The 13,483-nt window shown below is 46.4% G+C and overlaps 1 protein-coding gene across 2 annotated transcripts in view; it reads right to left on the bottom strand.

Annotated features, from left to right (window-relative positions):
* The window catches only part of HCN4 (hyperpolarization activated cyclic nucleotide gated potassium channel 4), a 135,752-nt gene that overhangs the window by 71,587 nt on the left and 50,682 nt on the right, over nt 1-13,483 (bottom strand). The gene's annotated exons all lie outside the window — the stretch shown is intronic.

Here is a 13,483-nt window from a genome sequence, read left to right on the forward strand (position 1 = left end):
GATGGAAATGAAGACTGGGCTGTGATCTGCAGTGCTCAGTTATGGGCTGAGCCAAGCTTCTGCTGAGCCTGGACTTGAGGAGGTAGTCCACACTCTACAGACCCCTGTTTGTACAGGCATCATCAATAAAGCCTGGAGGCACATGCCTGAAAATATCTCTTTCTTTTCTAAAGTAAGCAATGACAACATTTAACGGCTGCTCCATGGAGCAGTCTCCAAGAACCTTCTCTTCCCTGCAGTGGCAAGTCAGTAGTGTTGTTCTAAGATTTCCCTGAGGTGTCAGTGTAAAAGATACACAACGACGTTGCCACAACTCACCCAGAGTGAGGAGTAAAAACCTGCCTGGGTCTCCCAGTTTGTTGAGGAGTCTCAGGAAGGAGCCTCTGCCCACCACAGTGGTGTTCCAAATGTTTCACATACAGAGATGCCAACGTGTTGTGGCTTCACACTGCCAAGATTTCATCAGCTCCACGCTGTAGATTACAGGGTGGCTACTACAATATTGTGAGGTATCATGAATAACTTGTATTAAACTGCACTTGTCCCAGCAAATGAGCAAAGGGCACGGAGCAAAGAGACTATCAGGGCTGGTTATCAGCATGGTATTTGTATTATTACTGATCTCTTGAGTACCAAGTAAGACAAACTTCCTAGGCCACTGAGCAGGTTAACACGAGGGAGAGAACTGAGCCTTCCTTTAAATCAACCTTCCCAACAGTGCTGAAGTCAACGGCATGAGTCTGGATTTACAGGGATAGAATGCAGGGAACTGTTGGGTTTGCTGAAGGACATGCATGCGCTGCTTCTCTGTCTGACAGGTTGCAGCCCAAATCACTGAGGTGTTTCAGGAGGAAGCGATTTGCCTTAAAGATCCTCAAAATGTAGCTTTGGTAAGAGCTGTTCAGCTGGGCCTCTGAGCTCCTACAGAGCAGTATCTCTATAGTGAGGCAACTATACCCATCTCATAAACCTCCCATCAGGAAAACAAAACGGGCAGAGTATGCTTTAAAACCCCTAAAAGCATATTTAAGATAGCAGGCATTACACAGGTACAGACAGGTCACAACCCAGCACCACACCAGCAGTTCTCAGAACATTCAGCAGAGGCTGGTAGGAACTGACTTCAGTATAAGCAAAGCTATAATCCACTGTTGAGGTTTTATGCCATCATCTATCTCTGCCCTGCTCTCTAAGTGCCATGCCCCTGCAGGCATGGCAGCACCCAGTCCTTCACCCATAAGGCTGCAGCTGGTGTTGGTAGACACCCAGCAATGAGATTTGTCCGTCTCTAAGAGCTGGGCTGTGTCACACAGTGTTGTACATTAATACAGCAGAAATCCATGTCGTGGTCTTCCTCAGGAAGGGCTTGAGATGATGCTGCAGCTTTCCTAGTCAATTCATCTACATAATAATCCCACAAGAGCAGCAAGTCTGGACGCAGTGTGTGTATTAGCACTGAAAACAAATAACCTCCCAGCCATCTTTAATTTGCCTTAGGGATACAGAAGGAGATGCACAAAGAAAAGGATTTCTTCCTGAGTTTCAAATGAATAGCATGAGGCAGCCATGGTCAGACATGCAGGGATGGAACAGTGAGAGGCTTTCCTCAGAGAGCCTGGGATCCTTGTGCCTCTTATTTTCACACTGGGTGGTGATTTCAATACTCAGTGGCAAGTGGTGACAGTGACAGCAGTGGTAAGGATGGCTCCGCAGCTTCAGGAAGATGTTTTCCATACACACAACCCCAGTAAAGTGCTTTCTGCCTGGCTCTAGCACCTCCTGTTACCCCACTCCTGCAGTCAGCACAGTCATAGCACGGTCAGCTGTCCTGCATCCTGATTTATGGCATTTCTTACAGCTATTCCCATTCTAAGATCCTCAGACTCACTTCACACGTGTTCCTCAGTCCCAGTCTGCTATTACTGCTGATCTGTCTGCAGAGAGTCATGGTTTGTAATGCTGGCAAGCAAAGATGAAGTGTGAAAATTCACTGCCCTGTGTTTCTTAAAGCAGAGTTCTCCTCCAGGGTGTACTAGTGCCTCAAGATTATTGTCACAGGCTCCCCTCAGTTCTGACCTTTAAAGGCACCACTTACAAAACACAAAAGGCAAACTAGAGTATCAGTGCACCCCTGCTAATAAAAGGGTATCCAAGGTGCCAGGGAGGAGAGAACCTTTGGACTTTACGAAGGAGGCAGAAAAAGCCGAAACCCCCCAAGAATTTGGTCTGTGCACCAATCCCAGCACAGGAAATTCATGTTGTAACAGCCTACAAGCCCAGATTTGACTATTAAGATCCCACAGCTCCTGCACATTTTAAGTTTCACAGATGAAGCAGCATTTGCTCAGGGTGGCACCACTGGATTTAGACTGAACAGACTCTGGGTGACCACGACACCTCAGAGTTGTAATACCATCCATGTGTAATTTTGTATTTACGTGGAGGAGCATCTTTTCACTCCCTGTAAATTACTGGCCAGGATGACTAAGGGTGCCTGTGATGTATGTGAGGGCAAGCACCAGCTATTAATAATCCACGCTTTCTGTATTTCTGCTATTCCTTTCACCCAGGGACTCCACAGAGCTGACAGTGATGAACTTGGCTCTGCAGCACCCATGAGAGGCAGATAGAGTTATTATCCCTGTCTTGCAGATAGAGAAGCTGAACGGGATTTGTCCACAGAAGTCTGAGGCCAAGTGAAGATGAGGGCCTGAATTGGATTCTTTAACCAGACCTGAAGCTATTTGTATGGCTTGAAAAAGGTTTTTAACACTCTCTTGGATGTCCTCCTCTGATATCCTGTCTTCTTCTCTCATCTCTTCCTCTTTTCAAAAGCCTACATAAAAAATTAATAAATATGAATGCATTGTTTGATTATAGTTGACTCGGGGAGACCGAGCAGCTCACAGCACAGGGAACTGCCAGCACTACAGAAACCAGATGTCTTGTTCAAACACACTTGTTTTTCATCCTACATCCTACTCTACACATGCTTCTTAGATCTGAAAATCACCCTTCAACATGCACTGCTACTGCCGAGCTTTTAATTCCTAATGTATTATTTAGCTGTAACAGAATACATCTGAGATTCAGTGTGGCAAAGACAATTTAAGAACATACTTTATGCTCTTTAAGCAGAGGTGGTGTCAGTCAGTTGATCTGATAGCACATACACTTCTGGAGGTGGGTTTTGACCAGAAAGTCAGATCATCTTTCCCTTCTGTCTAGTGCACGAGGGAACAGCAGGCTCAGAATACTGCTTTTCGATGTCGTGGTTTTAATGGAATAAACCTTGATCTTTCAAAACCCTTCCGTGATGCACTGCAACCCATTACAGTGCATGAGCTCAGGAAGGATTGTGACCAGCTGAAGAGAACTGCAGAGGTTATCTGGGTCAGCATCACAGCGTCACTATTGCACCCAAAACCTGCCCCAATGGGGCACATTTGTGGCCCAAAGTTCTGCTCTTGCTCTGTGGTGTTTGCACTGTCAAGAGAAAACAGACTGGAGCAACCTCACCTTTAAATTACCACCGCCTTTTAGATGCTTTCAGCCTGTGCTGAAAGGCAGCCAACTCTGGGTTGAACTGAGGCGCTGCCTGAAAATGCAGAGAGAGGGAGAAGAAATGAAACTGCTTCTAACTGGAAACTAACAGGAGTCAGGATATTCCCACCGGCGATGGAACTGCGCTCAGACACCCTGGCCAACCCTTCCAGCCTTGCAAGAGCAGCTCTTTAATGAGTGTCTCTTGCTAAAACCAACACCAAAGACAGACCCGAGGCTCTTCCAAGCCCAGGCAGGAGCACTGCCTCGGTGCAGACTCAAGAAACAGAGTGCCACCTGCTGAGACCCGAATGCCATCTCCATCCTCAGCTTTCCACTGGGAGGAATTGCACCTTATTCCTTTCAGAAGCTGATGAAAATCTGCCCTTTCCTCCTTCCTCCGCTCTGGACTGCACGTTGAATCAGACCCTGCTGTGCTCACCAGCAGCTATCCTGACAGGAAAAAGCTTGTGCTGCAATTCCCAGTACCGCTGGTTAGGCTAGAAATAGCAACCCTCTTTGCAAAGAGCATGAGCAAATGGGTGTCAGTGTGGCTGGAGCAGCAACAGTGGGAGGTAAGTTTACTCCAGAGAGCAGCCATTCACACTGCTATCTGAAGGGAGAGGAGAAGGAAACAGCAGGCAGAGCTCCTTCCCTGGCTTTGGAAGCATTACTTCTCGCAGAGAGGAGTAGGCGTATTGCTACTGGAGAGTTACAAACTTTGCATTATGCACAGAGATAACAGGAGGAACATGGTGATTCACTGCTCCTAAACACACTAAAGGACGGTTAACCAGCCACTGGGGCCAAGAATTCACTTGTGAGAAGAATTCATTTATTTTTAGGGAGTTACACAAATACCTGTGCACTTGAAAACCTCTTTGAAATTCATATCCACAAAAAAAAGAGTCCAATGACTTACAACAATATTCCATGTGCTGCATAAGGGGAAATGATTAGAGGGCCCTAGCTAAAGAAGATGACAGTTTTAATTCCTTCTGACCAATCTATGCAAATAATATGTATCTTCTGCCACCCTGAATAAACCCTGAGAGCACTGATCATAAGCCACGTGTGATGCCAGCCTGAGGAACAGAGCTCTGCTGCGTCCCAGCCTCCTCTAGACCTCCCTGCTGCTGCTCACTCAGCCCTGCTTGGCCCATCCCTTCTTGCTCTGCAAGTACATAGGAAATGAACAGTGGAGAAACACCAGGGCTGATGCAGCAGCAAAGGGCTACGCTCCTGTTACCGGCACCTACACAAGGTGTTCCAACTGTCATGATGACAGCAAAGAGGCAGGACTGGGAGCCCTGTCCAGCTGGTAGTCTGAACCATTCATCTGCTGAGCTCAGATGCTGTAGTCATCATGATACCTCAGCTGGCTGTCAGAGAGTAAGAGGTATCACTGAATTACTAAGATAGGACACAATTTTGCATGGTTATAAACTGACAGAGGAGAGATTTAGATTAGACATTAGGCCAAAGCTCTTCCTTGTGAGGGTGCTGAGGCGCTGGCACAGGGTGTCCACAGAAGCTGTGGCTGCCCCATCCCTGGCAGTGTTCAAGGCCAGGTTGGACACAGGGGCTTGGAGCAAGCTGCTCCAGTGGAAGGTGTCCCAGCCCGTGGCAGGGGTTGGAGCTGGGTGAGCTTTAAGGTCCCTTCCAACCCAAACCAGTCTGGGATTCTATGAAAGATACCTTGTTCAGAACTTCTCAGTGTATTCCTGTTATCACTGGGCTCCTCTGCCTTTCTCTCTCTGCAGCCCAGGCACTCCTGTCATCTCCTCCTGATCCATCACCCAGATTGGGTGAATTCCTCTGGCTTCTTGTTGTCTAGTGGCAGGGGTTGGAACTGGATGAGCTTTAAGGTCCCTTCCAACCTAAACCAATCTGGGATTCTCTGTGATTAGCTTCCATGTCATCAGGAGCAAAAGGACAATTAGCTCGTGGTGAATGTTAAGTGCTTACACAAGGGACAGCACAGAGCACAGAAGGTGCACACCTCGGAGCACTTCACATCAAGATTTCTTAAAACTCATGTGTTGACTTCTACCAAATTTTGACAGAATTCAATTTGACATTTTCACTTGAGAAGTGATATTTCCCAAGGTCTGTAATTAGCCACTGATTATGGCCACTCCACATTAACTGCTCACCCAGTCCCCCCGGAGCTGCAGCACTGCATTCCGTGTTTCCAGTTTAACAGATGCACTCATATTACTACCTCAAAATATAATGACATGGATTTGGGTGAGTGGAATATTAAGGAAGCTATTGCTTATGTAATATTTTACCGTGGCATTTGCAGGCCCAGCAAAGCAGCCTGGCAGCTTTTCATTGCTTTTTTAGGGTCACTTTTTAAATCTAATACTACACCATCAACCAGTGAGCAGCAACCTGCGTTTTTCAAAGTGATGTCCATACATTCATTAAATTCCAAGAGATGCAATTAAACTATATTAGCATCCCATATTACAAATAGATGGATTATGAGACACTAAAGACTTCAGTAACTCACTCAGAGCTAGAACTGCTATCCAGCAAAGAGAGTTGCCTAGTTTCAGCAGAGGTTTCCAGTCATGTTAAACACTACAATTTGATCAGTAGCAGCAAAGGGGAGATTTCCTTTCTTTTACCTTGTAAAAATATAAATGTACACATTACTTGGTGGCATTTTTATTCCAGCTATAATAGTTGACAATTTGCAAACACCACGTTTGAGGCATTGATGCATTTAACCGATTGTAACAGAGTACATTGCGAATTATGCCCTTTAACTTACAAACCACGATGCACTGTATTAATACAAGTTAGCTTAAATTGTTGTTCTTTGATAGTACCTACACTACACTCACTCTACTGTTGGGCTCCTCGGAGAGGTAAAGATTTGCCTCCATTTGCCTCCAGTTTAAAAGAGGCTTTGTGCATCAGCCAAGGCAGATAGTCCTGGTGTTCTGTGACCTTGTTGGAACAGCTTCATTACATTTCCTGTTTTTCTGCCTCTAAACGCAAGCACTTTGCATTATCTTTGTGCTGAAGTGCACCAGTCATGAAGCAAAACCACATTAAGAGAAGCATGGTTCAAGCATGTAATAAAAAATGGACTCTTACACCCAGGAGCTGCTGACACCCCTTCTCCTGAGTGTGTTTAACTTTGCCTCAGATAGGGAAGCTGCTGATAGAATTCAAGTGACTTGGCTGGGACAACAGCACTCTAATTACCAGATGCTGTTATCTTCCACTCAAGTTCCTCCAAATGCTGTATGTGAACTGCACAGCCAGTGCTATCTCGAAGCTCAGCTTCCTGGAGACTGAGCAAACCCTGGGAGGTGTCCTCTCTTTACAGTCTGAAGCATGGCAGGGAAGTTCATGGAGGCCACAGCACTGCTGCCTGGCTTGCATGTGTCTTGCATGTTACAGTTCTGAACATCTAATCTGCAACATAAATGTCTACCACCTAAACCTGCACTGTGCTTAAGAGAAACCGTGCAAGCATTTGCAAGAGGTTTATGTGCAACCTGCCATTTGATAAATGCAAATGTACCTACACCTAGGCCTTGCTCTGCAAACACATTGTGTCTCACACAAACAATATGCTCCTGCACCCCATTTCCAGTAATGCTCACACACAAACGCGTCACAAGAACAGCAGATTCTGCATGGAGCAGTCAACTGACCACTCTCCTCAACTCTTGCTGCCTTCCTGCCAGCAAACACCATCCCGACAAATTAAACCATATCCTAAAGCTATACTTAGAAGCCAGTCTTCCCAGAAAGGTAAAAATAAACAAGGTTTCATTTCACTTTGAGGGATGCACACACAGGCACAGAGACAGCCACAAGAGACTTCGTTTGTTCTGGCTCTATATTTGGAGTATAGAGGCCAAGAGAGCACACACCCCATTTCCATCTAAAAGCAGCATTAGCACTATTTTCTCACTTGCCTGGATGCAGCTATTACCAGCGCATGGAGATCTTTGTGGGTATTACTGTGAGGAAGTTTATTCCCCCTCCTGCTGAAGGCCCAAAGGACTAACATTTACACACTGAACCAGGTAATTCATTGCTGTTCCCACAGCACCGCTGGGGTGATCAAAGATATAAACTGCTCTGCAGTGGAAATTCATTGGAGCAGTGGCTGCAGACACTCTGGGAAGACAAACATGGTGCAGATTCTGTGGGAGACTTGTAAGAACGTGTTTCTCCTTGAAGGAAACCAGGTCAGAGCAAGCCCTGGCAAACGAAGCTCTAACGCGTCTGCAAGAACTCCTCTCCCTACTGCCGCTATGCCAGCCCACTTCAGGCTCCCTGTTGAGGGAAGGTTACAGATGACACCAGTTGCTGGTGGTCTGGGATTAGCAGCGTGGCTGCCTCATCAAACTTCATCAGAAGGAACGTGCACACCACATCCCCCAGAGTCAAAGAACTCAGGACAATTTTCCATTTCCACGGCAGAAAGCCCAGGTCATAGAGCTTAACCCTCTCTTCGTCTCCCACCCTACTGCACGCGTAAATCTTGATTCCTCCCCCACCATGCTGAATCCCAAAGGTTTTCATGGTGTTAGATGTATTGATTTCATAGAGCTCCCAGGATGCATTATGTGTGAGGCCAACAGGCTAAAGGCCTGGCAATTCTGCATTATTTGATGTTCTGAAATCTATCCTTAGCATGAATATGGAAAAGTTCCTCTTTGCTTGCTGCCCATTGATCCAGCCATTGACCCTTCTCTGTGTGCATTTATCTCTGATGATTTAATAATGAAAAAGACCAATAAACTGAGGAAAGGGAGGAAGCCACTTTCAGGGGACCTATTGCCATGGAAACATGCCATACATTGTGTAGTGAACAGCTAGATCAATAAGGGCTGCAGCTTCCAAGTCATCATGAATATGTTACGGAACGTGAAGGGCTAAAGCCTAAAGACATGCATAAGCTGTGACACTATGAAGTCCAGGCCCTGGCTCCTATCCAACATGCAGCATGAGTCAAATTCAAGGCTTCAGGCAGGCTGTTGGGAGTGTGAATCTGCACTAGAGAGTCCTGAACTGTCTCAAAAAGCAGCAATACTGGGCCATATGTTGATTTGTGCCCATATGACACCAACTGATGGAACAGCTATCTGCCACCAACTCCTCTTCTTGACAAGCTACAAGGATGACAGGCTGGATTCACAACTGGCTTGTACTGACATGGCTCTCTTGACATAATGCAAGTTTAGGATGTCAGCCTCACCACCAGGAACCCAAATTTACTAAAATTAAACGCTAAACTAAGGCAGAGAGATGACATGAATCATAACTAGGTAAGAAGCACAGCTTACAAAGTGGGGAGCAGTGCTTTCTGCTAGCGGTTGTTTTGCTTTGGATTGACAAATTGATATCCTCATGCTCTGCAGTAGCCCACAGAGAGGTGACAAAAGCATGCATCAGATAGCAAAGTCATCTACCAGGCTGACAAAAAGACTTCCAGCCATCTGAGATGCTAAAAATGTTCCTCCTAGGTATTGCTGTGCCACAGCTTGGTGTCAATTAGGAATCACAACTCCAGCCTCCTCACAGAAAGTGGGGTGAAACAGAAGGTCTCTTAACAACATCCAGGCTCTCAAAGGGGCTCCTAGAGACCCAGGTTTGGGGTGCTCACCATAACCTTTGAACCATGCACCACCAGGCAACCATCTCTGCAGCAGGTTTAAGCAGTGGGTTTAAGGTGCCTTAGAAACAACTCTGCATGTCATTTGTCTGGGTAGTTGGCCATTTACATCCTATCACCTTATGATGAAAGACCAAAGAATAGAGAAAGAGCTTTCTGTGCCTGGATGGCTTAAACCTGAATCTGATGTGGCTGTTGTTCAGCTACATGAAGCCATTTACTCAATGAGATACTCTGTGAAGTACATACTCTCCAAAGTATGGCTTCAAGCGTTGGAGGCTGAGGAAGAGCCAAAGGAGCAATGTGTATGGACCACGGATAGGGATGGCTGGAGTATATATTGTATACTGTTTCCAAACCTCAGCTGACACTTACCAGTATCACCAGATCCACAATCACCACAATTCGCATACAGAATCACCAGAAGAACACTGCTTTACTTCCAGCCCTGGTGGGAAATGTTCATGCTGGCATCACTGCTTCAGACCAGCTTCAGCACAAAGTGCCAGCCATAAGCCTCTTGTTCTGAGAAGATGGGGGTGGAAGGGAGTAAGACATGGAACACAGTAATGAACTGGTGGCTATGTGTGTTTCAGTTGCAAAAGCAGAATCTACTTTTCCTCTCCAGCCCTCCCGCTGCTAACATCAAACTCTTGTTTGCAGGGAGTTATTCAGTGAATCCCAAACAAACCTAACATTGTTGGCATCCTGGGGGCAGCCATGTGCTGGGCTGTGCCCTAGAGCATCAGGTCAGGGAGGGGATCCTGCCCCTCTGCTGTGCTCTGGGGAGACCCCCTGCAGTCCTGATCCAGCTCTGGGGCAGCAGCACAAGAGGGACGTGGAGCTGTTGGAGCGAGGCCAGAGGAGGCCAGGGAGATGCTGCGAGGGCTGGAGCAGCTCTGCTCTGGAGCCAGGCTGAGAGAGCTGGGCTGGGGCAGCCTGGACAAGAGAAGGCTCCTGAAGGGGAGACCTGAGAGCAGCTCCAGTGCCTGAAGGGGCTGCAGGAAACCTGGAGAGGGGATTGGGACAAGGGCCTGTAGGGACAGGCCAAGGGGAATGGCTTGAACCTGCCAGAGGGGAGACTGAGATGAGCTCTTAGGCAGAAGCTCTTCCCTGTGAGGGTGCTGAGGCACTGGCACAGGGTGCCCAGAGAAGCTGTGGCTGCCCCATCCCTGGCAGTGTTCAAGGGATGCGATTCTATGATTTTTAAGGTCCCAACCCATTCTGTGATTCTGTGATCCTGGTATTGAGACCCTGGACAAGAGATGAAATCACCTGCTAAAAATGCAGCAGTTAAGAGAAAAAAAAAAGTCCAACCACCTCTGATTATTTTAGGTCTCAGCAGAAACATACTGTGCCAAGGCTGTGCTTAGCTAAGGCATCCACGTGAATCCACTATCCCCTCCTAACATCGGATGCTGAATTAATCACTGCACCTACAGAAACAGTATGTAGCTCACAAGAGGTTCTTTTCCTTTTGACCTCAAAGCTCTTGATGTAGGTGGCTGAGGCTCACCCTCAGCACTGGCAGCTGGGGAAACGGAGGCAGGTCTGCAGCAGAGAGGTGGTTATCTCCTGAGTGCCTGACTCACGGGCAGGTCCACAGCAGAAAGGAGGAGATCAGGAATCCTGAATCGGTTCGAGTGACTGCAGGGCACTTCAGCTCCACAGAAAGGCAGCTCCTTATGTAAGGAACTGTGCTCCAAAGCCTTTTCTAAGTTTCTGAGAAACTATTATTTGTTGGCCCCACAAACAGCCCTGCATTGAACTGACTGAAATGAGGGAACCCAGCAGAAGTCGAAAGGCAGCAGGAGACTTGGGAAAAAACCAAGGACTCGGTCCATACTCTGAGCGAGGAGAATGAGAAAATCAGAAACTGCTCATTTAAAATATATTCTTCCCTAGAAAGGGTACCCCCAGGCACACCTGCCCTAGGAGGAATTCTCTCAGAGTAGAAAACATCAGTGGCTACATTCAAGGCATAAGAGGCCTCTTCCCTCCTGTTAGACTGGTAGGAGCATTGGCTTTTCATCTTCCACGGCACGGAGGGTGCTACGGAACACTCCTGCAAGAGAGCAGCTTCTTGGGGATCTGGGCCTTTTCACTTCACACCTATGTGGCTTTTGCCAAGATGCAGGATGTTGATGGATCGCTTCCATTCTTTCCAGGACATGCAGAAAGGGCACATCTTTGTGGTGTGTTGGGGATGCCCAGCGGATTCTCCTTTCTCAGAGCTCTAATCCATGTCGCAGGGGCTCAGTGACCCACAGAGTCCAGCCGAGAAACCTTCCAGAGCAAGCTGTAACTGCAGCTCCTTTCCTCACCATTCTGAATGCCCACGATGATCAATGAGAGTTTGCATAATAACTCTCTTTAAAAATATATACAAAATGGGAAAACACTGGTTGCAAAACACAGCATCTTACTGTAACTGTACTATACAGTCCAGTGCTGCTCCTCCAATACATATAGCACTTTTCTGCCAGAGACATGCAGACAAATAGTGATGGGCACCATTAAAAAACACTTAGATAAATCTTTTCCAGTATGGGCTGGCCTTGATCTGCTGTATTTAAGTCAATGGAACACAGCCATTGAGCCCTGGGGGAGCAAGTGCCGGCCCTAAATCATGTCTTTGATGAATTGTTCTTGGGAAGGAAGAATTCATTAAGCATTCTGCTCAGCAATTAGAAATAACTGTATTTTTAGAATGAACAACCTGCCAGAAACAAGTTGTTTCAGAAATATATTCAGATTGATGCAGCCCATTTTCCATCAATACATAACACAGAGGCTCCAGCCTGCCAGTTCCCAGCCTCCCAGGAGGGACACTGCAGAACAAGGTAGGACAGTCCTGTCACCGAGGGCTCCACCACTCAAGTTCACAGTCTGTGAACAACTCACTAGAAGAGAATGCAGTTTCTCCATGTATTAGTTTTCCAGACATAAAATGGGAACATATACTTGCTACTTCACAGGAATATTACAAAGCTATTTCTACAAGCAGCTGGGACAGTACAGATACGATAGTCATGAAAACCCAATAAATAATGTAAAAACCTCTCTGCATTTGCACATCAGCACCAGGGCTCAGACATGTGACAAAGGGAATGTGAAATCACAATCTTTTTGGACATATGACCAATATCATTACCTTATATATATATATAATAACCTCATTCTATAGAATTACCTTACATAGCACCTTATACTTCAGCTATACCCGAAATGTGCAAGTAGTTTTGTTGACACAGTAAATAGTTACCAAAAGGACAGTGGCACAGGTTCAAGCTCTCTCCTGCCTATTTAAGGTACAGATTCCACTGACAAAGGAGATCCAAGTGTACATTTTCAATCTACCCGCTTTAAATCTTAAATCCCCTTTCTTCTAGACAGGAGCTCTTTCTGTTCTCTCCTCCTCTTTTGGTGAGGACAGGTTCTATTCTTGCCTGAAGCCCAAGGGCAAGATGGGCAACAGCACTTTGCAGATGCCACAGCCCTCCTCACCAATACGGACTTCTGGTTCCCAGGCTGGAAGAAGAAAACCTCAAAGAACCAAACCATGCTCTGGGTACTGAAAGTTACAGCCACAAAAGACTATTCCAGGCTTCTTCAGATTTCCTGTCTTAAAAGAAAAGGCATGTGTAATCCTTTGCTTGTGGTGCCTAGAGGCAAGCCTGTTCCCTGCCCCATTCTGGACACCGAGGATGGCAGCAATGTCTCAATGAATTCCAGCTTTTCCAAGGAGCAACACAAGAATGCACTCTCAAAGGTCCTCTTCTCTAAAACAGGAAATACACTTCTACATACACAGGGCCTTATTTCAAGGCTATTGTAGCCTTTGATTTCAGCAGGAGTAGGGATGTGCTAGCATATTATGTGAATTAGCCCAGAATTTAATCTAGCCCTTCTGTTTAAGTAAGCTTAGTAGTAAGGCAAAAGTTAGCCTTTTCCTCTCTTTCAAACTTGTCCCACCAAAAATATATGTGAGATGACTCAGCCAAACTGGCTGGTGCTCAGTAGATACAGGAAGGCTGAGAAAGAGAAGTATAAAGATGGCTCAGTGACGAGGGTACCTGGAAGAAAGCTCTGCAAGTCCCTGGAGCCCCCATCCTCAGCACTCCCTGGTTTCCGTGGGGAACAGCAGCAGGTCTTTCACTGGAGTGCAGGCACAGCACATCAGCTCTGCCCTCGAGTACACCAAAGCCATTTTATCATTAGATATTCAGACTGTAATTTAGGGATCTCCTTTATGAAAGACATTGAATCAGAAATAGCTATTCTGTGGGC

This window comes from Pezoporus wallicus, unplaced genomic scaffold, assembly GCF_028554395.1.
Source record: "Pezoporus wallicus isolate ANWC-B61680 ecotype Strahan unplaced genomic scaffold, APGP_CSIRO_Pwel_v1 contig_7731, whole genome shotgun sequence".
Classification (NCBI taxonomy): Eukaryota; Metazoa; Chordata; class Aves; order Psittaciformes; family Psittacidae; genus Pezoporus; species Pezoporus wallicus.